General features: G+C 42.2%; 1 long non-coding RNA gene across 16 annotated transcripts in view; it reads right to left on the bottom strand.

The window, feature by feature from the left end:
- Nucleotides 1-25568, bottom strand: part of LOC122182704 — a 40006-nt gene that overhangs the window by 5228 nt on the left and 9210 nt on the right. For 7 of the 16 annotated variants that reach the window (XR_006179937.1, XR_006179935.1, XR_006179932.1 and 4 more), the window contains 4 exons: nucleotides 11002-11292; nucleotides 8754-9079; nucleotides 7582-7668; nucleotides 6873-6976 (listed from right to left, as the gene is read on the bottom strand). This is a non-coding gene — a long non-coding RNA (uncharacterized LOC122182704). Of the gene's footprint in view, nucleotides 1-6872; nucleotides 6977-7581; nucleotides 7669-8753; nucleotides 9080-9231; nucleotides 9406-11001; nucleotides 11293-22342; nucleotides 22363-25568 lie in introns of those variants that run through there. The other 9 variants (XR_006179940.1, XR_006179931.1, XR_006179930.1 and 6 more) reach the window with 9 other exon arrangements.

Here is a 25568-nt window from a genome sequence, read left to right on the forward strand (position 1 = left end):
ATTATTTAAACAGCCTCTTTAAGGAGGTGTCTGTTTTGAGATATGTAATCTCATGGCTGGGATCTTGGATGTAGATGAAATGTGCTCGTAGTTTTCCCAGTATTAAATGGACTTTTGAAATCACTTGGTTTTTAATTCAAATCAAGTTGCTCTGGAAATGGCAGGTCTAAATTCCATTTAAACAGTTATATTGCTGGTCATCTGTTCCCTGTTTTCTCACTTGCATTATTATGATCAATTTTGCTTCTACTATCCCAAAAAAATACTTTAGGAATAGTCAACAGGGGGGTGAGGGGAAGCACAGTGCATAACAGTGAACGATGTTTGGATGCATGTGTTGCAAGTATCCTGTAAGACTCATGATGACATTGAAAGATCAAACCCAACAGATGAAGATGTGCACACAAAAGAAGTCTTTGGAAATCTTTATTGCAGATATCTAAAAGGTATTTCTAGATCAGATGAAATCAAGAAAGAATTAGGATGTATATGACTAGCACTTATCTCATGTATGCTGTATAAGGCAGAAAGTACTGTGTAAGAGGTCACAGAGCAAGAACCACTACCTAAGGCATCAAGTGCAAACGTGTTACAATCAGAAGATTTTTTTTCTGAGGAGTGGGGAAAAAAAAAAGTAGTAGAAATACTTGAAACCATTAAAGCCAAATGTGGATGGCTCTGTGCAAGGCTTCAGGGATGTCCCTCTGGAAGCTCTGCTCAGGCAGTCTCATCTCAACAGCTGCACAGTCTAAGCAGGGAAATGTTGGATATTAGCATTTTTCTGAAGCCACTGAATGTATTTAGGCTCTTTTTTGACCTATTGGTATCCTGAGTTCTCTTGTAATTTCTCTTAGCTTTTTGTCCTTTATTAATATACAAGTACCCATGTACGAGGACTGGTGAGATGCTGGCTGTTGTAACAATGTAAAAGGCTGTTGTAACAGAAAAATATTTTGCATAGAGAGTAAACACTGAACTGCTATTAAATGAGTAGATCAAATGATATCTTGTGTGGGCCCAGTGAACTCAACTCAATTTATGCATGTTGGAGTTTTGCAAATCTCTGAAGTTTTATTCAGCAAAGCAGATGTGCCAGTGGGGGTGCTGGTGACCTCACCTCTGAAAAACAGGTATTTTACATGTTGCTCTCCTGCTGACTGTGAGAGAAATCTCAGTCACTCAGCTTGTCACATCTACAGCTCATGTAGAAGTTGTGAAGATGGAAGTGATGTTAGGAATAAAATCTGTATTTTGGACATAAACTAGTTACTTTTAACAGGTAAATTGCAAATCCACATTGTGACTCAGATGTATTAGCTATAACCCTGCTTTAGCCCGAAGAATTACTTGCATCCAAGGAAGCCTACCTCAAGGGATTCCTCATTCTTTTGGCAGAAGTGATGGTTTGGCTAAAACTTTCCCCTGCAGGGAAAGCCCCACGGCTTTTTCCTGGCTGAGCAGTGCCGCAGGTAGGAAGGAATAGGTTCATCTACTCCTGCCAAGCCTGCAGCAATCAAGAGGTGGGCAATGGTGATGGGATAGGAAAAGGGTTGTGCTGGCACTATGCTCCTAGAGGAGCAGAGATGTGGCAGAGCACTGACAGCACTGACACAAGCACAGGGCAGCTATGTGACATTCAGCTCTGGTGTGAGGAAACCAGTTTGTCGTTGCATCACTTAACATGTGATCTCAGGCCAGAGTGAGGTGCACCTGTGGGTGCAAGAGATGATATTGCGTCTTGAATGCTGTACTCGGATTCTGCAGATTTTTTTGTTTTTAGCCTCAGCTTGAAAAACATGGTGGAATTGTCAGTTACCAATACTCTTTCATAGATGGTCCAGCCAAAGAAAACAAAGCACCTCTCCCTGCCTGCCCTCCCGATTACTGCCAGAAGGTACCAGGGCCACAAAATACATGGGAGCTCCCATAACCCAGGACTCCTTGGCCTCAGAACTACATGAACATGAAGAAACATGTCCTTAGCCAGAATTATCTAAGCTATGAATGAAGTTTGTGAATATTTGTATAACAGCACTGTGTTGTATCCTAAAAATATATTTTGAGTGTTGTTGAGAACACTAGTGTGTATGATTCAAAGACTAACCAAGTATGTTGAAACATGTACGAAAAGCACAGAAGAGACAAGAGAAGGTATTGATAAAGGCACGAGAAAAAAAGAACACCTGTAGGGACATCTAGAACGATGGCCAATGTGATAGGTAAAATGAATCCTAATTGTTTATAAGATGGAAAAATGCGTTTCCATCATCGAATCTTTCATTCTCTCCAATGTTACAGTCCTTTTTCTACTGTCTTTATGCAGATGGAGCACTGAGGTTCTCCAGATATTCTTTCTCCTCCTGTATAAGATGTCCTTTACGCTTTGATGAGATCACTGGTGTATTATTCATTTCATTTTTTCAGAAAGAATCCAGGAACCGCAGTGAGGTCATGACTGTAGTAATGTCTGAAAGGATAGTTTTATGGAGGAAAGAAGTTGTCCTCTCCTTTAGTAAAACAGTAAGGAAATTTGTGGCTCTCAAGTGTGTTGGACAAGTTAAGGTTTGTTTATTTTTTCTGTTGTGTATTATTTGCAGAAGGCAGCCAGCTTCATACTCTTATTTCCTATGTATTACATAAATCCAGGCTTGCAGGGAAAGCATCCTGCAAAAGCTGTGCTCCATTTTATTTTGAGAACCTGGTAGTTCCCCAGTCATACAGTCAAGCGGAATTATTTGTGGAAAATCAGACTCCTCTTCTGGAGCTGAATGTCACATCATTAGAGCCTCATCATTCAGAGAGTGGGTGCCGTGCTGAGAATGTCATAGCTCCCTTGTTCAAGGAGAACAATCCTTGGGGCATCCCCAGTCCCGTGGTATTGCTTTTTAATATGAAGCATCTGTGCCTCATTGATCAATGGAAAAATGCCAGATAAGGATTTAGACTGTGACATTTCAGGCAGTGACAGCAATTTGGAAGTGCCAAACTTTCACTGTTGTTCTGATTTTACCTCTGGTCTTTTCCGCTTTGTTTGTAAAGTGAAGTGGCAAGGCTTTATGGTATGATTCTGAAAGGACTCTAGATGGATTTAGTGCTTGAAAGAAATATGTGGGCAGAAGGAATAATATGCTTTGCCTTTACCATGGTCAGTGTATTGTATTTTAACGTGCTCTAATGAACTTAAAAATGACTCCCCAGTGTGCTTGCTCCTTAGGTCATAGGGCTTATTTTGAGTTTGCTGTCTTCCTGGATTCTTGAGATAATTCCCCCCGGATTTGCTGGGTCAACAACAAAGTGGAGATAACAAATACACTGCTGCTTTAAGCCAGTGCTATGCTTTCTCCCTCTTTGCTGTGAGGATTTATGCGTGCTAACAGTTACACTGCTTGTAACTTAACAACTTCAGGGTATCTGTGACACACAATGTAAAACCAGTTCTCCTTTCATACCTAGAGACCAAACATCCTGGATAATCTGGGACAGATGCCACAGGTTTCATTTTGCTCAAAGTTTGAGTGTGTTAGTTACCCAGAAGGGAGTGGGAGACTAATTGCAGCGTTGATGGTGATAGGGAGCCATGTGTTCTGAATGCTGTTACAAGCCAAGAAGAGCCCACTTTGAGGTGACAGTAACATGCATGGCTACAGAAAGACTACATGGCTATAGTACGTCTTCCAATTTAAAAAGGCTAATTCATAATTCTTAATGGTCTGTGGCTTTCTGCATATTTTGGCAGGCTGAGGGAGGTGAGGAAACAGGTTACATTGCATTGTTTGAAATTACAGGGTTTTAAATTGTTTAAACGATAAGCACATAGGGTTTCCACACCAGATTTGAGACATTTGTTCTCTTCTATTTGTACTAAAATTTCAGGTTGAGCTCACATTGTCATGCTATTCAGACTGCTTCCCAGACAAGCTAATTTGTCTACCTGTGTTCCATTTTAGGCCCTGGTTTTAATTTGAGGATGATTCCTGCTAATACCAAAGACTGGAGAGGACATCCATTAAAAGTCTACACAGCAATTGAAATGGAAAATTCCAAAAGAAACCCTATTAGAGTTTTTCTCCATCAAATCAACATTACAGACTTCTTATGCATTTCTTAATTAGACATTGATATTAACTGGACTGTTGCATGATTTAGATCTAGCTCTTAATCTCAGCTATTCTATGCTGCTGTAGTTTTTATGACATCCAACTAGCGACTGCTTTATGCATTAATCTATCTGGAAAACCACCTTCACATTTTTTGTCTTTTTTTAGAAGAATAAAGGCCCCAAGAAGGAAATGAAAGCTTTTGGGTTCAGCCATTAGTAATTTTCTGCTTAGTATTTGAAAAATTGCTTATTTTAATTGCTTCATAGAAGAAAAAGATATCAAAGCTAACGTTCTTTCTCTCCAAACTTTGTAATTATTTCTCTCAGACTCTTATTTGAAATGCCTTGAAAGGATTTTCATTGAAATGTAGATTTCTTCTCTTTCAAAAGTACTTTTATTCCCTCATATTTTTTTCCTCTTTTTTTTTTTTCCCCAGTGCCTTCCTCTCCAGTTTTAGGGCAAAATACATGGAGTCCAGTGTCTGGATAGGGCAGCACATTGCACACAGATGTCACTTCAGTGCCAGCTTCTTTAAAACTAACTCCCTTGTGGTAGAGACCGTGATGGCAGCCAGCCATTGGGTCCTAAGCATGGTGTCCGCAGGCTTACTCTGTGCATTGATGTCATAGGTGTTAGACTGGGTGTACTAGAGTCCTGCTCCTTTTGAAAATTGCTATGGGATTTGCTTATTAATTATCACTACCAAAATCAGGGGAACCTAATGGCAAAGTTTTATAAATGTTTTGTGCCCCAATCTGAGTTTGGGGCTTGTGATAAAGTCTGGAGATGGATAAATTCTGTAGTTTCAGGTTCTGTTTGCAGCTGTATAATCCCTGAATACACCGATCTGGGCTGGAATTTGCTAGCCAAACCCTGTCGTTAGTTCTGCATTGTATATAAACTCCAGCACAGAGACTCAGACCTATGTTGGCCTCATCAGTAATCCCTGATACCAATAGAGCAATAGTAGCAAGTTCTTTATTTCACCTATACGTTTTCAGAGAACATTATTTACTCATAGATTATGATCTGGTCAAAATGATCTATACATTCATTATGTCTGGAGTGGGCTTTCATAACTCACCCTATCTAAGAATGAGGCAAAACTCACATTTGTTTATAGTGCAGCAGTTCTGCTCAGCAAAAAAGGCACAGAGGAAATACTGTCCTGTGCGCCCTGTGCTCTGCTCTGGGTCCCAGGTGATTTCTCATGCCAGTTCAAAAGCATTTTCGAGAGCTCCACAAGAACAGGGTCCTGACCGCTTTGGAGAACCCCTCAAAACACAGCTGTTCTGTCTGCAAAGGGGTCTGCAAGGCTTCCTCCACTGTGGCTGAGCTAGGGGGAATCTTCCTAGTGGAACAAAACCTTTTGAGAAGAAAAGGTTGAAATGAAGCTAAAGCATTCTCAGTATCAGATTTTACATGTGTTTTTTGGTGGGGGTTTTTTTTTGGTTTTGTTTTTTTTTTTTTTTGCAAGAACACAAAAGGAAGAAATAGAACAAGAAAATGAGCCAGAGGAAGATGGAGAGATGGCCTATTAAGCAAGGCTGCTTTTTTACCCTCTGAATTTGCAGTCCTGATAGGTATCTTTATTCAAAATTACTCATTTTTTATATTCAGATACTACAGTTTTCAGTGCTAGGCCCTAGATTTGTCTAGACAGATTACCTTCTTATTCTCACAATGAAACTTAATTATCCTTTTGATATCTTCAGGTACTTTCAGTTATTTCCTGATCTATTTCTGAGGACAGGGAGAAGCCCTTGGTCAGTCAATAGTGCAAGAACTCCACCTCCCTGCTTGTCAGGCTTCTCCGAAGGCAGAAGCTTTCTGGCCCTGGGTTTCCCCTAGAAAAATTTTAAGGGCATTTTTCTCTGATCTACCTTTGCTGAGCTTTCTGACTGGGCAGAGACTTGTCATTTTCTCAGCACCTTTCTGTGTATTACTTGGAAGCATCTAGTGTGACTAACTCACCTGGAATCCACAGAGGGATGTATGTATGATTCACCACTCAGACAAGAATAAACCCTCATGAAATCCAGAATGGAAATGACTGCATGGTTTCAAACATCCCGTGTAACTGCTGTTGCAGCAGGAAGGAATGCATCTGAGTAAAGTCAAAATGACTAAATAAATTGGTTCAAAGCAGCAGTAGGAGCAAAGAGGGCCGTATAAACTAGTACCGAGTAGTTACTAGACTTAAGGACATTTCATTGATTTCATCTGTAAAGAAATCTACAAACACACATCTGTCAATTGTCACAACCTTCTGTAATTGAGCAAAACTACCAAAGGGTAAAACACTAGCTAACATGTAAAGGTTGTGGAAGATAACCCAGAACTTGCAAATACTAAAGAGAAAATGATAATGAGTATCTATTTGGTTTTTGAGAGTCATATTTGAGTTTTTAGGTCATATTATGCTTGTGAAGGCCTCTATTACTCAAATAAGAAAGTAGAGAAATGTTACAATAAGTCAAAATAGCCTTAAGAAAATCTGCCAACTGATCAGAAGGTAGAGAGAGAGCACAACTGATGTGTGCTATAGAATCTTTTACAAAAGAAATGTGAAATGTCAAAGGGCTGACCTGGTAAAATAATTTTAATAGATAAATGGAGTGGGTGTTGCTATGGTGTGGTACGCAGGTATGCATTATGGGATTGAACATGTAGTGGTCAAATGCATTTTCATGACGAGGCTGGGATTAACAGCAGACTCTGTACAGACTTGATACATCGCATTAAACTAAAACTGAACAAAAATCTACTTACACAGAATTGTATTCATATTCTGTTCACATCTCCATGGAAGCTTCTCCAAATGGCAGTTGTGACCCCAACCTGACAGCAGAGGATAGGATGGCAGGATCCTGGTACTGCAGAATATAGCACAAGTTTCTCAGTCACACCCAGCCTATATTTTTTTCCTGATGAATTTCTCACTTAATGATCTCCGCTAGCCCGAGTAAACAAAATGTTTTCTATAAATGCAATAAATAGTGTTTCAAAGGACATGGCACTTGCTCCATTTTTCATTTTGGTGATTCAAAATAAATGTGAAAATAGAAAGTGTCTGAAGCAGTAGATTTGGAGGTAGAGAGAGGCTTGGGCTGGGTCTTTGGCTTTGCTGCTGATAGGATCTGCAATCTTGGACAAGCCACTTCAACCCTCAACCTGGCTGCATTTGTCATCCCCATAAAGCAGACAGCACCTTTTATAGGGCTCCTACTGTACAGTCTGTACAGTGCATGGTAGTAAACTGGGGCCTGAGCTCACCTCTGCCCTCACTCCCTGTGACTGGGAATCTAGTAAGAAGGAGTAATCATAAGGCCTGAATAATTACATGTTGTCTTTATAGTGAAGCAGGCCTTGAGCAGTGTGAGCCCTCCACTGGGAGGAGTCCCATTTAAAAATTTCCCTGGCATGAAAATGAATCGGATTCTGTCACATGAATGGCCTGCATTTATCAGTCTTCACCTACCTTCTGGTCGTTCATTTTCTCTGCTGGCTTGCGTTTGTTCCCTGGTTGTTGGCAGGATCTAGGCAACAAGATTTTGCTAGAAATTGGCTATTAAATTAAGGAGAAAATACAAGAGGAACAGAACTGGCTATAGTGATGTAGTAGCATCAAACAATAAATGCAACTTCTGACTGTTTCATGGTTCACACTAGAACAGGAAGGAAGAAAAACAAAAGAGGATTTTGATCATTGCCAGTGAATTTGGAACAGTATGGGATTTTGAGATCTTAAGAAATTCAGCATGAGACCAGGTTAAATTCTTGGTTGATCTGAGCAGATGTTCTCCTTCCAGTAACCATTGCAGCATTAAGCACTGCATCTATCATCTTTAAAAGGCAGGACTTTAACTATCCCAGTAGCAAGGACTGATTCTCCAGAGCCAAGAAGCTCTGTCACCATCTCAGCGCTGGGATATTCAAAATGTTTGGGTAGCTCAGGTCGGGGGAATGGTTCATGTATGATCCTGAGCTGCTTGTTTTGTCTGGGTAAGAGGCAAGGCACACGGTGACTGGTCTCTGAAGCTGTTGGAAGCTTTTTATGGGCAAGTAGCTGGTCCAGGCTTGCCCCAGTGTTGGAGCATCTCCCAGAGAGATGGAGTGAAACAGGACAGTGTAGAGACTGAAACACCATAAATTGCACAATGGAAGTTCTGGTGGTAAGAAGGGAGATTCATTACAGGAGAAGCATGCTGATCATTAAGTGTACTGGAGCAGCACTGAAACAAGGAGTTTCATCCTTGCTTTAAGATGTCTGCCCTAAGGAAGTATTTGCGGTTGAAATTGTGTCCTCTCTTCCTTAACTCTTAGATTCCCATGAGTCAGCAGTTGCTTTGTTAAATAAAACACTGCTTGAGGGAGTCTGGCTGGCCCTGGAGATGGGTAATGCAGTATAGCACTTTCATCTCTCACCCATGAACCCAAGTCAAACAGAGTTTGGTAAATGGCCAATAACCTTTCCCGTCCCAGGGCTGTTTGGTGACCTGTGAGAAATGAGGAGGGTCATCGCTGCATCTGTTTACTAGAAGGCAAGTGTCAACTTAACCATAAAAAGGGACGTGGTTACTCCTCGTTATCACCCAATTTAACATTCTTAAGCCAAGAGAATGACCCCAGAGAACGCAGCCAACTTCTTACCCAGCAGTGGTGGTCCCAGTGCATCAGGGCTGGAAGTATGTGGATTAGCAAGGGCAGTGGTGTGGCAGTAAGCCAGGCTGAGCCTCTCCTGCAGACAAAGATTTCTTCAAGCCTGAGTTTATGATCTGAAATAGACACAGGAACCTGTCCAGGGACACAGCACTGATAGAGTTAATATGTTGATAAATCGTTCACTGTGCTTGTGCTTGTACTATCCTGACTACACAGTTCTGGTTACCAAAATAGCTGTGTGTGAAGCTCAGTGCAGTGCCCAATCTCACCCCGTGTGCTGCTCATTGTAAGGTCAGACCTTTGGCATCAGGAACCTGTTAGAAGAGAGAGGAATCGCTTTAAGAGTTGCTGCCACTCGGGGGATTACCCTGGAAGGTCTGAGAGGGGAAAGGAAAGGGCAAGGCGGGTAACTGCTTGGCCACGTGAAAAATCAACAACTCTTAAATTTCAATAGATCAATACAAACCTCTGAAACCCACCCAAAACTCCAGTCAGCTTGTCCTTGCCCATAGTGCTTCTAGTCACCGCAGTCATTTTCTCCCAGCCCTTTTGCACCATGGAATTGATAACATTGTCGTGTTCAGCTCTGAGTTACTGTTTAATCCCTACTATCTTGATTAATTGCATTAAACTGGTATACCTGTGTTAATTAAACAGAAGATGGCAGAGGCAGCTTTCAGTTCGTATTCTTTTGTGTAGATCATTTCCCAAGGCTTCTCAGGTTGTGGAAAAATAACAATGCAGACACATCACCCGTAATATTTCAGCTCAGCTGATAAAGCTATTTTACTCATACAGCAGTCTGTGATTTTTTTTTTTTCCCCACTTATCACAGTATAGGCTTAATTACCATGCTGCTGCTGCATGGCAGCTCCACTCACTTTTTTTTTTTTTTTTTATTTGTATTATTTGCAAGTCGTAATCATGTTTTCCTGTCATCCCCGAGCAATGTGCGTGCGTGCGTACAGGCAAATGCCAAGCCTGGAAAGGAAATCTGATGCGTGTCCATGAATTGGAGTTTTCAAACTTTGGCTGAAGATTAGTACATATAAACATAGCTCTGCCCCCTTCATCTTGGATAATTGGTCACAAATGCTACTTGACACTTCTCAAATCGGACACTTTACATACTTCTGAGCATAGCTGAACTTTTTTGGCAGGAATTAATTTGCTTTGCAACTCAGCCGCTCATTCCTGGCCCGATCCCTGCTGCAGTGATTTCAGCACAGTGCTCTGCCAGCACGAGGAGCGGAGGCAGGACGAGATCTGCTTGTTAGCACTGACTCGCCTGGCTTTGTTGGCTCCCTCAGAAACACAGTGACTGCAGCTGATATTTTGCCCTGCACCAGTCTACATCAGCAGTGGGATTTTTACTTTCAGGTCCCTCTCTTTGTTCCAATTACTGAGCAAATTACATAGCATCTAGAGACAAAAAAGTGATGAAGGCGATGTAGTGCCGTGAGAAAACACAACTTCTGACACATCAGGCAGGACCCTTCCACAGCAGCACTGGCTCTGTAGGAGATGGCTGTGAACTCCTTCTGCCCCAAAGAGATTGTCTCTGCTCACTCCTGCTTCTGCAAACAGTGCTCACTTCAATAGCAGAGAAAAAGAATCCATTCCTGAAGTATTGGAAAAGTTTGATGTAGCCACAGAATCCATGCTATTAAACAGCCCTCTGCTTGCTCTGACTTTGCTGTGTGCTCACTCGCTGTGCAGTGGTACTGCAAGAGCTGAGCAGACCATATGCTCACATAGAAGGGTTGCCAGGTCTCAGGGAGCATTATTGTGCATCTCCCAGCAGGAGCTTGGGCAGGAACGTATTCCATAAAGGTTTTCACTAGGAATACTGTATTTTATCTGGCGATTTTTTTCTGTACAGCCTCTGGACTAAGTGGCAGTTTATCAGCATATCCATGTACACATATGAATAACCAAAGGGAAATATCATTCAGCTTTTATTCACTGGGATGTTGATAAGCAGCAGCATATTAAAAATGTTTGTCAGTTTGTTCTTTTCAGCTATAAAGTGGGATGTGAGCCAGCGTGCCCTTCTCATGCTGAAGGCATTTATCCAGAAAACGGAGAGAAAATGATGAAACAATGTCAGTTCTAGAGGAAGACAGAGGTTTTCATGGATTATTTTAGAGTCATTGACTTGCTCATTGCTAACACTAGAGCCTGTAACCTAGAGTGAGCCTACACAAAGATGTGAGCCAGAAAAAAGTGCTCCTACCTGCAGAAGAAGAGAATGAAACTTCACGCCATGTTTCAGGTATGGTCTGGAAGAGGAGTAAACACTTGGTCACGCACTTGGTGCGGGCTTGATTCTCAGATTCTTGGTCATGCTCTTGCTGTTGGCTTGGTTCTTAGGTCTTCATGCAGTTCAAAGTACTGTTGAAGAGCAGCCAGGATGAGAGCAGTCCGTGTTGAGCCATTGCCGGGCAGCAGTCAGGGCTCCAGATCCATCAACTCTGTCTTCACATATTTGGTCCCCATATGCACACTGTCTTGTGGTAGTTCGTCTCTGTAAGAGAAGAGCAGCTAGTGTCATGAAAATATGGCAGATTCACGGTAGAGGGCACAAATACTTTTGTTGCCCCTGAATCTGCCATGGAATAGTACAAGGGATTATTTATTCCAGGCTAATAAGTCTTAAGCTTTCATAGACGCCTTAAATTAAACAGATAAAGACATATCATGCTTCCTCTTGTTTATTTCTCAGACTGCAACCCTAATGGGCATGGCAGCTATAGTATTTGTAGGCCGAGCAAGCAGCAATTGGTGAAGAAATGCAACATTGCTGTAAAACCTGGGTTAAGGAGGATGCTTAGCTTCCATTGCTATTACATATTACTGTACAAAATTAGCTTTCAGGTCCTAGATGGTTTAAAATAACATGTCTTGTGTTAGAATAGAGGAGTATCAGAAAAAGTGAATTACAGGTTATGGACTTCTAGTATTTGCAGTAAAATAACTCTTACTGTAATTATACCTATAGAGTGCTAATTTATGTTATTATGAGAAAAGGATGGTGGCATTAAGATGTATGGAAAGAAAATCTTACAGGAGAGCAAAATAATATATCTGGGATAAAGAGCAGAAATGTCTACTCAATATACTTAAGTTTTTCAGCACGTGTGCTCACTGTGTATGTGTGGATATGCAATGTTCGGCAGGTTAGGAAAAACTACTATAGGTAACTGATATATGATGCAAATAGGAGCAAGCTATAACTCACAGAAGGTCCTTACCATACACACAGACCCCCCGTGGTGCCATTGAGCACCTCCTTAGTCTATGCTCGATGAGAACGGAAATCTCCCAAATTGCTCTGTGTGCTCAGTACTTCATGGATGAGATCCTAACTCCCAGCCATAAAGACCAAATTTGAACACTCTTGAAAATAAGAAACACTGATAGTTTTTCACAGTAAAGCTGAGCCTCCATTTTGAATCATTATATTGTACTCAGAACTTCCAAGCAGTGCATAGGTACCTCCTGGATGTCATTCCTGAAAGCAAGTGAACTGTTACTTCAGTAGATAAAGATTTACTTGCCTAATGCCTGGTGTCATCAACAAATTCAGGCTGGCAACGGTATCCTACTCATCTCAGCTAATTATACAGCTTTGCACTCCCCTTTTCTTCCCATTCACATGTACAGCTCAGTGTTAATGCCCACCAGTTGAGCATTAACCAATGGTTACAGCTGAGGTGAATGAAGTGATGGATGAACACAGTTTGCATACTGGTAACTGGAAGTCCAGCTGAGTAGTTTGCATTATTTAACGTACAATCATTATGTTTGTCTTTAGAAGCAGCTAAATAATATTATTTCCTCTATTACTCCATCTCTGACACCAGGGATGAAGCGCGCTGTGCCTTTTGGTAATGGTTTGTTTTCTAAAAAAATATGGAACTGCTTGGAGCCTGAATCATTGCTGTAGGAAGTTAGGAAGTTGTCCCTAGTTGAGAAAAGTCTTCTGTCAGGAGTGAGACTCCTAGTTTGGCTGCGCTGGGGGAAATAGGATTTAATGATGACAATTCAAACTCATCTGGGTTCTTCTGAGTGCAGACTATATTGATTTACAGTGCAACATAGTAAAGGCTGAGCTAAAAAGCTGGTTTATTTGGAAACTTAGTTATTCCTGAAAATGTCTGTTCAGCTCATTTTTAGATTTGATTTCTTATTAGGGTGAATTACACCGCATTTCTGAATGTAGGAAAGTGCTTGTGCACGGTGACAGCTGGACAAAGTGCCAGTTCGGTTTGTCCGTTCTGGCTGTAAAATTCTGTTTGTTTGTGTGTTGGACAGTGGTGTTTGGAAAAGGGAGGTTAAGAGCACCAGAGACAGAATGAATAACCGTGTTCAGTTAGTGCATGAGGCTTAATGTAAGCATAGGATCACAGTCTGTAAGATCTGTGGCAAATGAAAACAGCTTTCAGGTAAAATCAACACCTCGTTGCAAAGAAACAGTGAGGAAAATCTGTGCCAGTGTTGCAGCATGACAAATGAATTTATGCAAATTGAAGATAATCATTATTATTTATATTCAGCAGCTCTAAAACTTGATAGTTTGTGGACAAAAGATCAGAAGGCTTCTAAACGGAAAGTTTTGCATCTTTGGTTCAGTATGCTTCTCATGTCTTCAGCATTTGGTTTAATTTAGGAGGAAACAGTTCTGAGCTAAGATAAGATCTCAAACAAAATTGACGTGGTCTCACAACATGGCCTAACATAACAATTTAATCTGTCCTATGCTTCCCCTGAAAGAGGGCTTAATAACTGTGGTATGATTTCACCTGCTGCTTCTAACGTTTGCTCATTCTTTTTTCCTGAGTAAATTTGGATTATCAGATGGCCAGCAGCTTTGTTCATGGTAGACAAATGTGAATTCGTTTAGGATTAATAATAACGGGCTCAATCCTGGATTCAGTGGCTGCCTTACTGAACAAGATCTTTGGAAGGGAGATATTTGTGTTAAAAAGAAATAACTGACTGTCTATTTTCATAAAACCTTTTCCCAGTATATCCAGCCTTGGGTGTGCAATCTGCACAGTGCATTATTTGGTGTGAGGAAAAACGTGTCTCTTACCCACGGAATTATCTCAGGCCCTCTAGATGATCAGTGGTGGGGAGGCAGAGGGAGAAGCCCACACCGCTGGGGTCCATCAGCAGTCATTGCTCACAAGAGGAGAGCACAGAAGGATGAATCCAGATTGAATCTGCTTTTAGCCCAGACCTCACCATTGTGAGTCATTGGCATATTCCAAAATCCAGTGGGAAAGCTTGAGTTCTTTGCTGTGTTCCCTGTCTCTGAGAAACTGACCAGTGCCAAGGGCAGCGTGGTGCCCAGCCCCAGAGGCACTGCCTGAAGCCAGGAGCTTGCTGACCATGGTAGAATCAGCAAACTTCAGCAGAATAACCCTGCAGGCAATTTTACCGTGGAAAAACATCGGTTGTGTTTTAGATTAGAGCTTTTCATTCACATTGGATGTTTTTTCTTTTATTTCTCCCCTCCAGTAATGTCCAGTTGCTTAATTCTGTTTGAAATCACCCAGGGTTGGCACCTAAATACCGAAATAATCTTGTCCTTCAGGGCTGTCAGCATCTTGAGGCACCTAACCACCTTTAGAGATGTGGTGTGAAAGCTTGTGAACAATGCCATCGGGGAGGGAAACAAAAGACAAGTATCCCTATTTGCTGCCCAAGAATCCACAAAGAATGCTGCTTCAGCTCTGCTCTGATTTCTAATTAGATTATGAGTGATGTAGGACTCTGAAGCCAAGCTGGAGTTTGTGCTAGCACTTTGCATGTATGAATGACAAAGGGACACCACTTTCATATTGATTTAAGCTAGCGGGTGGAAGAATGTTTAAACATCAAGTGCTTGATGCCTTGGTTTTCCAGAGCACCTGGAAATATCAAATTAATTCCAGGTGTTCTGCCATCAAGACAGACTCGCCGCTTTTACAGCCACACATACAAAATGTGGCTCCCAGTTCCACAAATAAAAACGGAGCGGTTTCTGCTCCCGATGCCTTGATAACTCTGACATATTGCAAGTTCTGGAAAGAATTTTAATCTACATAGTTTTTTAAATGGGGAGGGGAGCGAGGGGGGAGGGATTTTAAATATGCTGCATACAATTTGTGATGGTCATCTCTAAAATGCAGCTCCATTATCCTTTTCCATTTGGAATGAATGAGGCTAATTAATTTCAGGCCATACTTGATGAGGTCAGCACCATACGAAGGGTGCGTGCTAGACATTGCTAATCTCTTTCAGCTGAGAGTGATGAATTAAAGATGAAGCATTCCTTTGCAGGCCTAATTTAGAATGTATATCAAAAACCTACAGCAAATAATACTATACCCTACAACAAAGGAAAACTTGTTCTCTCAGGCTCCCATGTAGGGTTGATTTTAAAGGCATTTTCATTTCACTTTGGAATTCCAGCTGTGGATGGGTGAAACAGTTCAGAAAATTCAAGCTTTCTCTCTTTCTATTGCTTTTATGGACAAAAGTAGGCAAGGGGGGGCTATGGGGAGAGAGAAACTAGTGGGTGTTTGATCCTGTATGTGCTGTGATTCCAACTGTACGCTCAACGTTTAGGAGAGTTTCCAGGGTCTTGTGCTCCCAAGTACCTGTGACGTGACCCCCCCACCCTGCAGCAAACGTTGAAATTTCAGGTTTCTGTTGTGTTTTTTTGTTGTTTTTGTTGTTTTCGTTTTTTTTTTTTTTAATCTGAAGGTAAAGCAGCAAATTGTCCCGTTTTCTCAGCTTTGAGGATGTTTTGTAGGGGGCTGCAGGCTTTTCTGAGGGAAGCAGGGCAAGCAAGGCGGTTCTACTGGGTCTCCCAGCGGGGATGTGATCTTCCAAGCCAACAGTGAGCTACAGTTCACTTTTGCAAGGGAAAAAAAAAATAATCACCTTCTTACGCAAAGAAATTGTCCTTAATTGTCATTGTGGCAAAATAGGAACTCTGAAATCCTATTCCAGCCTCTGATGGAGGAGGCTGGACATCGACTTCCCCAGAACTCTGCTGTTTAATACCTGGCAGTTGGGTGAAATTCTTGACAGGTTACTGCCGCGAATCCAAGCTCCCAACTGGTGGCCATAAGCGGCTGCTGTCTTTGTATCCCAGTAGTACTCATTAGAACAAAGCTGCTTCGAATTAAATCCAATCTACATGCCGAATCAATCTTTCAACCCTTTGATTGCTTCTGAAAATATTTATATTTCTTAATAATGCACATTTTGTCCCACAGCCTGTGATTAAACCCAGACAAGGTCCAGAGAAGCCTGAAGTATATGTGGAAGGGGTTATTTTGGACAGGAAAAGAAAGATAAAGAACACAGGTTTTTCCTATTGTGAAACCATTAGAGTGTATAAATCTAGCAATTGCTGTTGTATAAGCATCAGAGTGGGGTTGTAATAAATACAGATTGGAGTATTATAGTAACCAAATGGAGTTTATGGATTATGCTCACTAGTTCATATTTCTCAGCTACTACACCTAACTAGCACCATGCCGCACTCAGCTCTATTAATATCCCCTGTTAATATTCTCTGACTGTGTTTGTTGGGGGGAAAATAAAGTTAGAAAATGACCGCTGCCCTCCGTAGAGCGAACACGTTCAAGGAATCATACCCTCCAAAGGAAATAAATGAACAAGGGGATGCTTTGCAGAGCCCGTGTGAGCAGGGCATGGGCTGCGGCTGGCTGAGATCGGCTCTGTTCTGCCAGAAGGTAATAACTTCCATCCGAGTGAGAATCTGGCCCAAATACGGGGTGCTTGTTGCCCAAAAATGTGGGTGTAAAAATAAAGGAGATAACAGCTGCTGTCCCTTCCCCAGTCACATTTTTAAGGTGGTAAATAATAAGCTGGGATGCAAAACACACAAAGGATTTGAAGCCGTGCTTTGTGGTAAGTGGTACGTTATTCCCTCCTCACAAAGCAGCACACATCACAGGTGAGATATGTGGAGGAGATGGGGAGGATGCATTCCTGGGCTGTGGAGCCCAGGCAGGGCCCAATCCCACACAGTGGGAATTTAGCATCCATTAGGATGGTGGCTGTGCTGGGGACACCGATCAGATAACAGCACTGTACCTGTCTCCCTCCCTATACATAAATGACTGCCCTTGTCTATAATAAATGGGAAAAATTGACTCCTGAAAACATGCTGCGATAAATCTCCTTGGATAAAGCGGTGCTGTGCCTGAGTGAGAGGAAGAGAAGTCCTAGAAACTAAAAATACATAGTGCTTCTTTAATGTCATTGTCATCAGCGGCGTCACATGGTGAATGCAGCTAATATGCGGTACCACGGGGCTGGTGAACGCTCGCCGTAGTTTTGCTTGTGACAGTTTCCCCTTTTGTAGAAGAGTAAAAAGAAATATTCCTAGCTCCAGTGTTGTTCTTCATTCTTTCATCGTGTATTTCATTATATTAAGCTGTCATTTCCTAAATATGCTGGGGGGGGCTGTTATCATTATACTTACGCCCTGTGTCTTGACAGCTATTTTGCATTAATATATGATTAGGATGCTGAGTCTTTAAGGTAGAGAGAAGTTTTTTTATCATCACCAAAAATAAAGAGAAAGCAGCGCTGACAAAAAGCCATTCACAAATAGGGCTCGATCCAAAATCTAATGGCGTGGATCCGGCCCCCGGCAGAACATTATATTGTACCACCAGGATTTCTGAATATCTCCTATTGTTCGACAAGCCCGATTTCACACTAAACTCAGAGTTCGTTTCAGAACAGAAGCTTTTTGTGTAGAAACTTTCAGCGACATCCCTTCGTGAACACACACATACCACAGAGGCTATTGTCTTATTAAAGAGTTTAAGCCTTAAGGTGTATGCCTCTTTTTAAAAGAAATTTTCTGATTGTAGATAACTGCTCAATTTGATTTAGTGTCCAATGATAGTGATGGGGTTGATAACTGAGCATTCATCGGTAATTCATCTTGTGCTAGTAGAAATTTACAGCAAAGCAGTGCTTTCCCAACACTGACAAGTCCTATTAATCTTCTTCAGACACATTTCAATAGGTGTCTCCATCTGTGCCCAACATCTAAACACTCTGGCATCACTAGGGACTCGGAGACACCTTCATTTCAGGTTACACTAGTGAAAATGTGATACTAGATTGTACTCTATTTTTAACCTAATTCTCCCTTTTCATTCAATTAGCCTTTCTTGCCTGCATTTTTCTACTCATGTGTAACATCCTTTTCCCAGGAAGAGCTTAAAAATGAGATTTAGTTACTTAAAGAGACAGAATCTGCCAGGGCAAGAGCAATCAAGAACTTAACGTCAAGCAGCAGCACAGCGAGGCTCACACATGCAGTGCAGGGAAGGCATCGCCGGCCTCAAACCACATCCTATACAGCATGCCCACTGGGTTCCCGTCCCCATGGGACTGTTGCAGACGTGGTTCAGTGAGGACGGGTCTGAAACTGAACACCCTTTCCCCAGCTTTCCAAATTTTAAAGCAATCACAAAGTATTAGGGGTCTGAAACCCAATCTATACCCAAAGACCTCTGTTTGTTCAGGCTGCAGGAGGACCGCCAACACACGTCCCCACCTCTCTTTCCGTATACGGCTGATGCGCGAACAAACACGGCGCAGTCAAATTACAGCAATAACATTTATGGCTGGATTATGTTCCAACTTCCTCACTTATTATTAAAAGCCAGAAAATCGCAGAGCACGTGGACAAGGCAGAGCACAAACGCAGGCGAATTTTCCCTCGGAACCAAATGTTGTTTCTTTCGCTCAGCACTGCAGTGAGTTTGCCTGCAGATGCAGCACGGCTTTCAACATTACTCATTCAGAAAAGGTGCGTTTGGGTTTTTTCCTCCTCCCTTCCTATTTCTGCTCACCTGTCAGGGAGGAGCAGGTGTGAACCGTTGGGGTTTGGGAGGGCCCTCCCTCTCAGAACTTTCTTTGGAAAGAGCAAAGCCCGAGCCATGCGCTGACTCGGGAGCTGCCCCGTGCGAGGGCGGTCCCTAACTTTGTTTCTGGCTTTATGGAGTTCCCTCATGAGCCACATTATAGATCTAAATGACCTTATTGTAGGTGGCAAGTTTAAATGTGCCATATTAATAACTTGTTATCCAAGACAAATTAAGTCCTTATGTGTCAAAAGCACTCTGCTCTGGATTACCTACAAGACAAGTATTTATTGAATAAACGTTGGATCCAATTTCATTTTAATGTGACTGACTGTATGCTTCAGCCCCTTAAAATGAGATAAAAACACTCAAACCTATAACTGTGTTGCAACATTACACCTAACTTGTCTATTTCTATTATTGTCTTTTTAACGTGGGATATCAAAAGTGTTTGGGGTTTTTAAGGATTTATTATTATTATTATTATTATTATTATTCTGAAGAGCAAGGAGAGAGATAGAAAAAAAAAAGACTGGCATTCAGCCTAAAGAGAAATCATTGAAACAAATTAATCCTATGCCGTTTAAATTGACATGGTAATCCATCATCAGCAAAGGGAAACTCTGAAAGCAATCTAGAATCTGCAGTGTTCTTTCACTGGCCCTCAGGCACAAAGACAGATAGTAAAAGAGAAAGAGGAAAAAAAAAATCATAAAAGTTAGCAGTGCCTTAGAAAAGGAAAGGGAGAGAGAGCAGCTTTCACTTTTTCCTGCTTTCAAATGCCCAGTTCAGAAAGCGGGCTGATTAACCTCCAGCCATCGCCTACTATCATTTACTCCTGTATGTCAAATCATCTTCAGCTGCTGAGATATGAGTAATTCTAAATAGCACAGAGCCCCATCCTATATAAACTCCACCATTGAGAACTACGCCAAACATCAACTTTGGCATTTCTGCTTACAGAGGGCCTTTTATTAGCCTAAACTTGAGCGCTCCAAATGGACAATAAATTCTATCTTTGCAACCCTGGAGAAAAGAGCTGTACTATCCTAGGAGCTTAATAGCCAGGATTTTCATATAGCTAGCAGGGAAAAGCTGGCAAAGCTAGGGATTTTTTAATATTGATTTTTATTTGGGTTTTCAGGGGGGTGGTTGTTTTTTTAGTTTGTCTGTGCCCTTCTTTCTCAGCAGGACCGCCCACCATCGTCTATGTTTCCCAAGGGTTTGTTTTTTTTTTTTCAATCTTGTTTTAAATATCTGAAAAGTGATGAGACTTCCTGCACCCTTAAAATGTTATTATACTTCTGGTCAGAAGCAAACGTAAACCTCTTGGGCCTTGAAAGCCTGTCGCAATACAGCCATTATCCCTGTAACGTCAACAGAGCTACAAAACTCTCTAGAAATAAACCTTTTAGGAGCAGCTTTCCCTGCCTTATGTTTTGTTTTAAGGTCAGCGGTGCATCACTTTTTGGAAAACGTTTCCCCTCTCTGGGCAGGTTTAGCAATCCGAAGTAGAACGTATGTTGCTAAATGAATAGGTTTAATTTTAGACGCTGAAAAAATAAATACGAGAAGAGAGCGAGGGCAGGAATAATACCTTCCAGTTAGAAACAGAGATGGAATAAAGCGAGAGTCAGGACTTTAGTGCCAGGGGCAAAGGGGTGAAGGGCTGGCTAATATGAACCATATCCAACATCTGCCCTATTTTAATTTAGCAGGGATAAAGTTTCTTCTTTTTTATTATTAAGAAAACTTTATGTGGCAGAGAAATCCATGAGCTGCCTTATCAAAACTGGTTTATTGTCACACTGAAACTTAGAACTAGCGAGAGTTGGTGGGGCAAAGAGCTAAAACCTCCCCTTGGCTCTCCCTTTATGCTCCGTGACCAGCCTGGGCTCGGGTCCTGGTGTCTGGGATGTCCTTTTCATGGCTTTATGAAGCACTGCACTTGGGTCCTTCATATAAAGGGGAGGTTAATTGTTTGGGACGGGTCCCAGTGATTGATTCTGCAGGTAAAAAATAACAAAAACGATAAAAATGTGGGATTTCAAGCTAAATACACACACGCAGTAGTGGCGCGATGGAGGTGTGCAAGTGTAAGGGGCAGCCACAGCGGGGGCTGCATGGGACACAGCACAGATTGCCGGGCTGGAACGTGATCTCACTCCTTGTACAAGTTTTCCACCTCGACAGTGCAAATTCTGCTATGAAATGCCAAAATGTACAGAAACACGTGTGAGGGGCTGCGGGAGTAAAAGAACAAATTGGTTTCTGACAAAAGGAGGATGAATACCTTTGGATAATCTGACGTTAGAGTTTGATTGAAAGCATAACATTCCTTTAAGCATCAATATGCTTAGGATCCAAAATATGGTTATTTTATTACCAGTTAATGCTCAGATCAAAGCAAAACACTGTAGCTGGAAGGGACGTTCTCTCTGGAAATAAAGTTCCATGTAATTATTTCCTATTAAAAACTAAAACTGGTCTTAGATTCAAAAAACTGTGCTTCCTAACATGTGATGTAGTGCAAGCTTGTCAGAGGGAGCAGACGTGCCATTTTTCACTGTTTGCTGCTATCCCTTTGCTTTAAAGTTTTCGGTTCAGCTTTAACTCTTTGCATGTGAAAAATTCTCATCCCATTTACCTCAGTCAAACACAGGGGGTTGTTTTGAATAACATTCCCTATTTTCTTGCATGCAGAGATTAGGTTTTGATACAAATAAACACCATTTTACAGAAGGTCTGCAAACACAAGGAGAAGGAAAAGACAAAGCAAATGATGCAGAGATGTATAGGTGACTGAAACTTAAACCTTAAATTGCAAACAAGTATTTTACTCCTTCGTGAAACACCTCATCTAATTCAATTCGGGAGAATGGAGCTTAAAATATGCACTCAAAATATTTCCAAGAAAGCTGCAACGTTTCAAAAGAGAGAGATAAGGATGTATTCCAATTACGAGGTTATAAATATGCGATCTATTTTTTCTGCACATCCCCTATTGCAGTACGTATGATTCGGCTCAGATGCAGTTCTATAGCTGTCTGCCTATATTCCTGTCCAGGGTTTGGGTTTTATTTATTTGGCTGTTTGTTTTTTCTTGGGGGGGGCTGTTGGGGTTATTTTTTGTTTTGTTTTTTTTTCCTCATAGTTCGGTCTCTATTTCTGTCACCTCAAAGGCAGGCCCTGGAAAAATAGGAGCTGCCAGCCTCAATAATCCATCCTTCTGTATTTTAAAACATCTAAAGAACAAATAGGGGATGGTTCCTTTTTACAAGTGACGGGCTAGAATTGTAAGTGGGAATATGAAATATTTAGACCCGTTGTTTGGAACTTTCTGTCCGCTCCTGATTCTGCTAATTATTTTTTATGATGCTCAGAAATCAAAAAATCTCTTTAAAGAGTTCATTTTTAGAAGCGTGAAAAGGAAGAGGAGTCTGAATAAGGCAGCAAGTATGATCTGGGTTTAACGTTGCTGTTGACTCCTTGGCTATATTGTTCCCTAGATGGATGGCTACAATATAATTCTGTGTTAAGCGCCTGTTAAGCAGAGAAGGAACCGAAACGCTCAGCTGGGTTGTTGTTTGCTAGCTCAATTAGCATCCCAAGAATTTGAAAGTATGGTACATGTATCTGGAGATCATATCTAAACATACTTACCCAAAAGTACCCACCTCGCTCAGCAGGTCACATATTTCTGCCTTCTGACTGGGAGAAAGGAAAAAAAATCACAGAGGCGTTTCGGATGTGCAGGTTAAGATTGGCGTATGGCAAGGTTTGTGTGAGATACAAAGAAACCTGTATTTCACTCAACAATTTCATTGCTTAAACATATAGTTTAGAAGCATCTTTTCCTTAAACATGTGGTTCAATAGCATTTTCTTCAAAGGAACAATTCAGTGTGTTAAAAGATTTATGAACAAAGAATGTGCAGCAAAATGCAAATTCTTACAGTGTTATACTGTGTATGCAATTATGTACATAGGCAGATAGATATAATTTGAGCGTTATTAACTTTCAACATCAATGATGTACCCTGAATCAATACAATGCAACTACCTATTAAAACATAAACCAGGTGTGTTAGCAGCCAAATACAGCCTGAGAAGCTTGCCTAGATTTCTCTCTTTTTTTTTTTTTTTTCCCCTTAAAGATTACAGCTCGCTTATGGACAAGCTTAAGAGACGGCTGCTGCTCCCAGAGATGGAGATTGCTTTGCCTTTTGCAATATCTGACGTATCCAGCATGTTTCATTCCCTTCATATTTGGGGGGAAAAAAAAAAAAAAAATCTTAAATTAGAAAAGAAGAAAAACACAAGCAAAGCTCTGAAGTGATGTAAAGGGAAAGAATCATTTCCCGAATGTCCATACGTGTGAGCTCCTCCCGGCACACAGGACGCAGAGAAGTTCCCTTTCCATTTCCCTTTCCCTTTAGATTGAGGGGAGAGCAGAGACCATCTGAAGCCCTGGCACCCGTTTGGGCCGAGCCCCATCCCAATCCCTTCCTTCTGCCTCCAGTCCTTCAGTCAGTGCGGTGAACCCTGGAGCAGGGCCGAGGAGGGAAGGGTTAATGAAACCCAGCTCCTTCCGACCTCCAGGGTCAGACTCTTCCTATCTGCAATCTAAGGAATTAGGTAAGGAGGTTATAAGATTATAGCGAAAGGAGTTATAGGCCCTCGTAGCCTTACACCTGAACATATTGGTCTAATCCACTGGGATTCTTAAAAATCGCTTCAGCTATGGAAAACTGTTAATTAGGCTGTGTCTGTCCCGAGGTTTCCTGTTGCACTGGTGATCCAGCAGAGCTGCCTGAGCTCCAATGGCTCATGTGAAATGCTCTTCGTGTGCCTCTATTTGTCCCCTTCTCCACAGCTAAAAGCAGCATCAGCCCTGGCTTTGGAGAAAGGCAGGGGCTGGGTGCCATGCATGGACAAAAAGGGGGACACGGGGGGACAAAAGCCATTTTCTCCTCTCTTCCCCCAACTCCCAGTGCCCGGCACAGTATATGCAGCTGTTTCTAACTTCAGTGTTTGTTTACAGTAGCAAAATTAGCACTTGGAGGATTAATGAAAAGCTGTTTCCACATCGCTTCTACTCCTCGTTCCTCGCTTCTGTGCCTTTCTTCCCTCCCAGCATTCAGTATCAGTTAAACTGCGGCTCCAACTTTCTGCCGGTGCTTTGACTCAGTGCTCTGCAGTCGCATCCTATTGCTGCTACAGGAAAATACACCCAGGGAGGAAGCAGCGTTTGAAGATGGCCCGAACATCATTGATTTGAGGCAGAAATAAATAAATAAAAAACAAAAAAACAAAAAAGAGAGCAAAAGAAAAAAAAAAAAAGAAAAAGAAAATCCCAGCTTTCCTAAAGAACGTATTTTAACGGCGATGGGCAGAGCCCTGCCCTGCTCTGTGCCCTTTGGCACTTCTACATTTGCTCGAAGTTGGCCTTAATGTTCCTTAACGTCCCGGCACCTGGAGCACGGCGGAGCCGCCTGCGCCCGGCAATCCGCTCCCAGCCCGATGGCACTGCTGCGTTCTGCCTTTTTGTCCTTTTCAGAAATACTGATTATTTATGTTATGTGTATTTTTTTATTACTATATTTATATTTTTTTTACGCCACTTGTGGTCGCCCTCGAATGGCAGTAATCTGTAGATTACATACTGCGAGCCTTGTCATTACGGGGATGGATAAAATGAGGTGGTTAAACCCTAAAATCCATTTTACCCACCACATTTTGCTTGAGGAGGGAGAGAAAGAGGGGAGAACAAACTTGGAGGGGAGAGTTTGAGCCCCTCGCACCGGAGCTGGGCTGTCCCCGCCTGGGGACACGGCTGGGACCCCGCACCTTCACCCAGCGCCCGCTGCAGCCCCGCCGTCCCCTCGCTCCTGTCCCTATTGTCCCCACGCTCGCCGTGTCTCTGCATTGCTCTACAGAGGCGACTTTTCTCTGCCTCTCTGTTTGCTCCGTAGCATTTCTAGGCTCTGCTCGCCCCCCGTTCGCCTCTTTCATGTGCGTCCCCGGTTCCCCTCCAGCTGATGTGATTCTTTGGAAATGTGGGGCTTATCCCGTCCGTACCTTTGCCTGCTCTGATTAGATATTATTTTTTCATTGGCTCCGCTACAGCGGGTTCCTCCCTTTAATCTCTCGATATATTTTCCCCCTCCCGGTATAACCAAATCCATGAAATTCACAGCCTCTCTCTTTGACACGACTGGCTCATCTAATCACTCCATATCGATTTCCCTAACTCTTTTCATCCAGCTGAAGACACATCTTAAAACACTCCAAGCCAGAGTGTGCTCTTTGCTTTATACACACTAATAAAATGATTTACCCTTCTCTCTCTGCTCTCCTCACAGGAGAAAATCGTTCAAGTCCCGGCTATTTGTGTGTGATCAGTAAATATTTAGTGTGGCGACATCTTCAGCTCCTCTCCTGATCAATACGCAACCCAACAGGAGGTGGACTATTGTCCGGGCAGTGACTGGCTGAGATCTCCTTCAGATGCATTCCTTGCCCCCATACCGTCTGTTATGATTTATCCTCGAAGGTAACGAGCAAAGAGAGAAAGTGAGGCTGTAAAAGCTTCTGTCTCTAACCTGTTTACCGTGGCGTTAAGCCACCTAAGCAAAGAATGCCTTATTCATCCCCATCTCCCATCTCTACATGATGGTCTGGCACTTCCAAAACGCTGCTAGAAAATGAATGGGAAGGCAGGCAGCCGTCGCACGGGCGCTTCGCATCCCTGCATCCCTCTGTCCTCTCTTCCCCGGCCCCTGGAGTGACAGCGGTGTCACATCAGGGCGAGACCCGCTCCCACCCCTCAGCATCCCGCGGGGGTCCCGCAGGGTGCGGGATGCGAGGTGACCCCCCCCGCCCCTCCC

This window comes from Lagopus leucura, unplaced genomic scaffold (assembly GCF_019238085.1).
Source record: "Lagopus leucura isolate 7727_CA_CO unplaced genomic scaffold, USGS_WTPT01 Super-Scaffold_100015, whole genome shotgun sequence".
Lineage (NCBI taxonomy): Eukaryota > Metazoa > Chordata > Aves > Galliformes > Phasianidae > Lagopus > Lagopus leucura.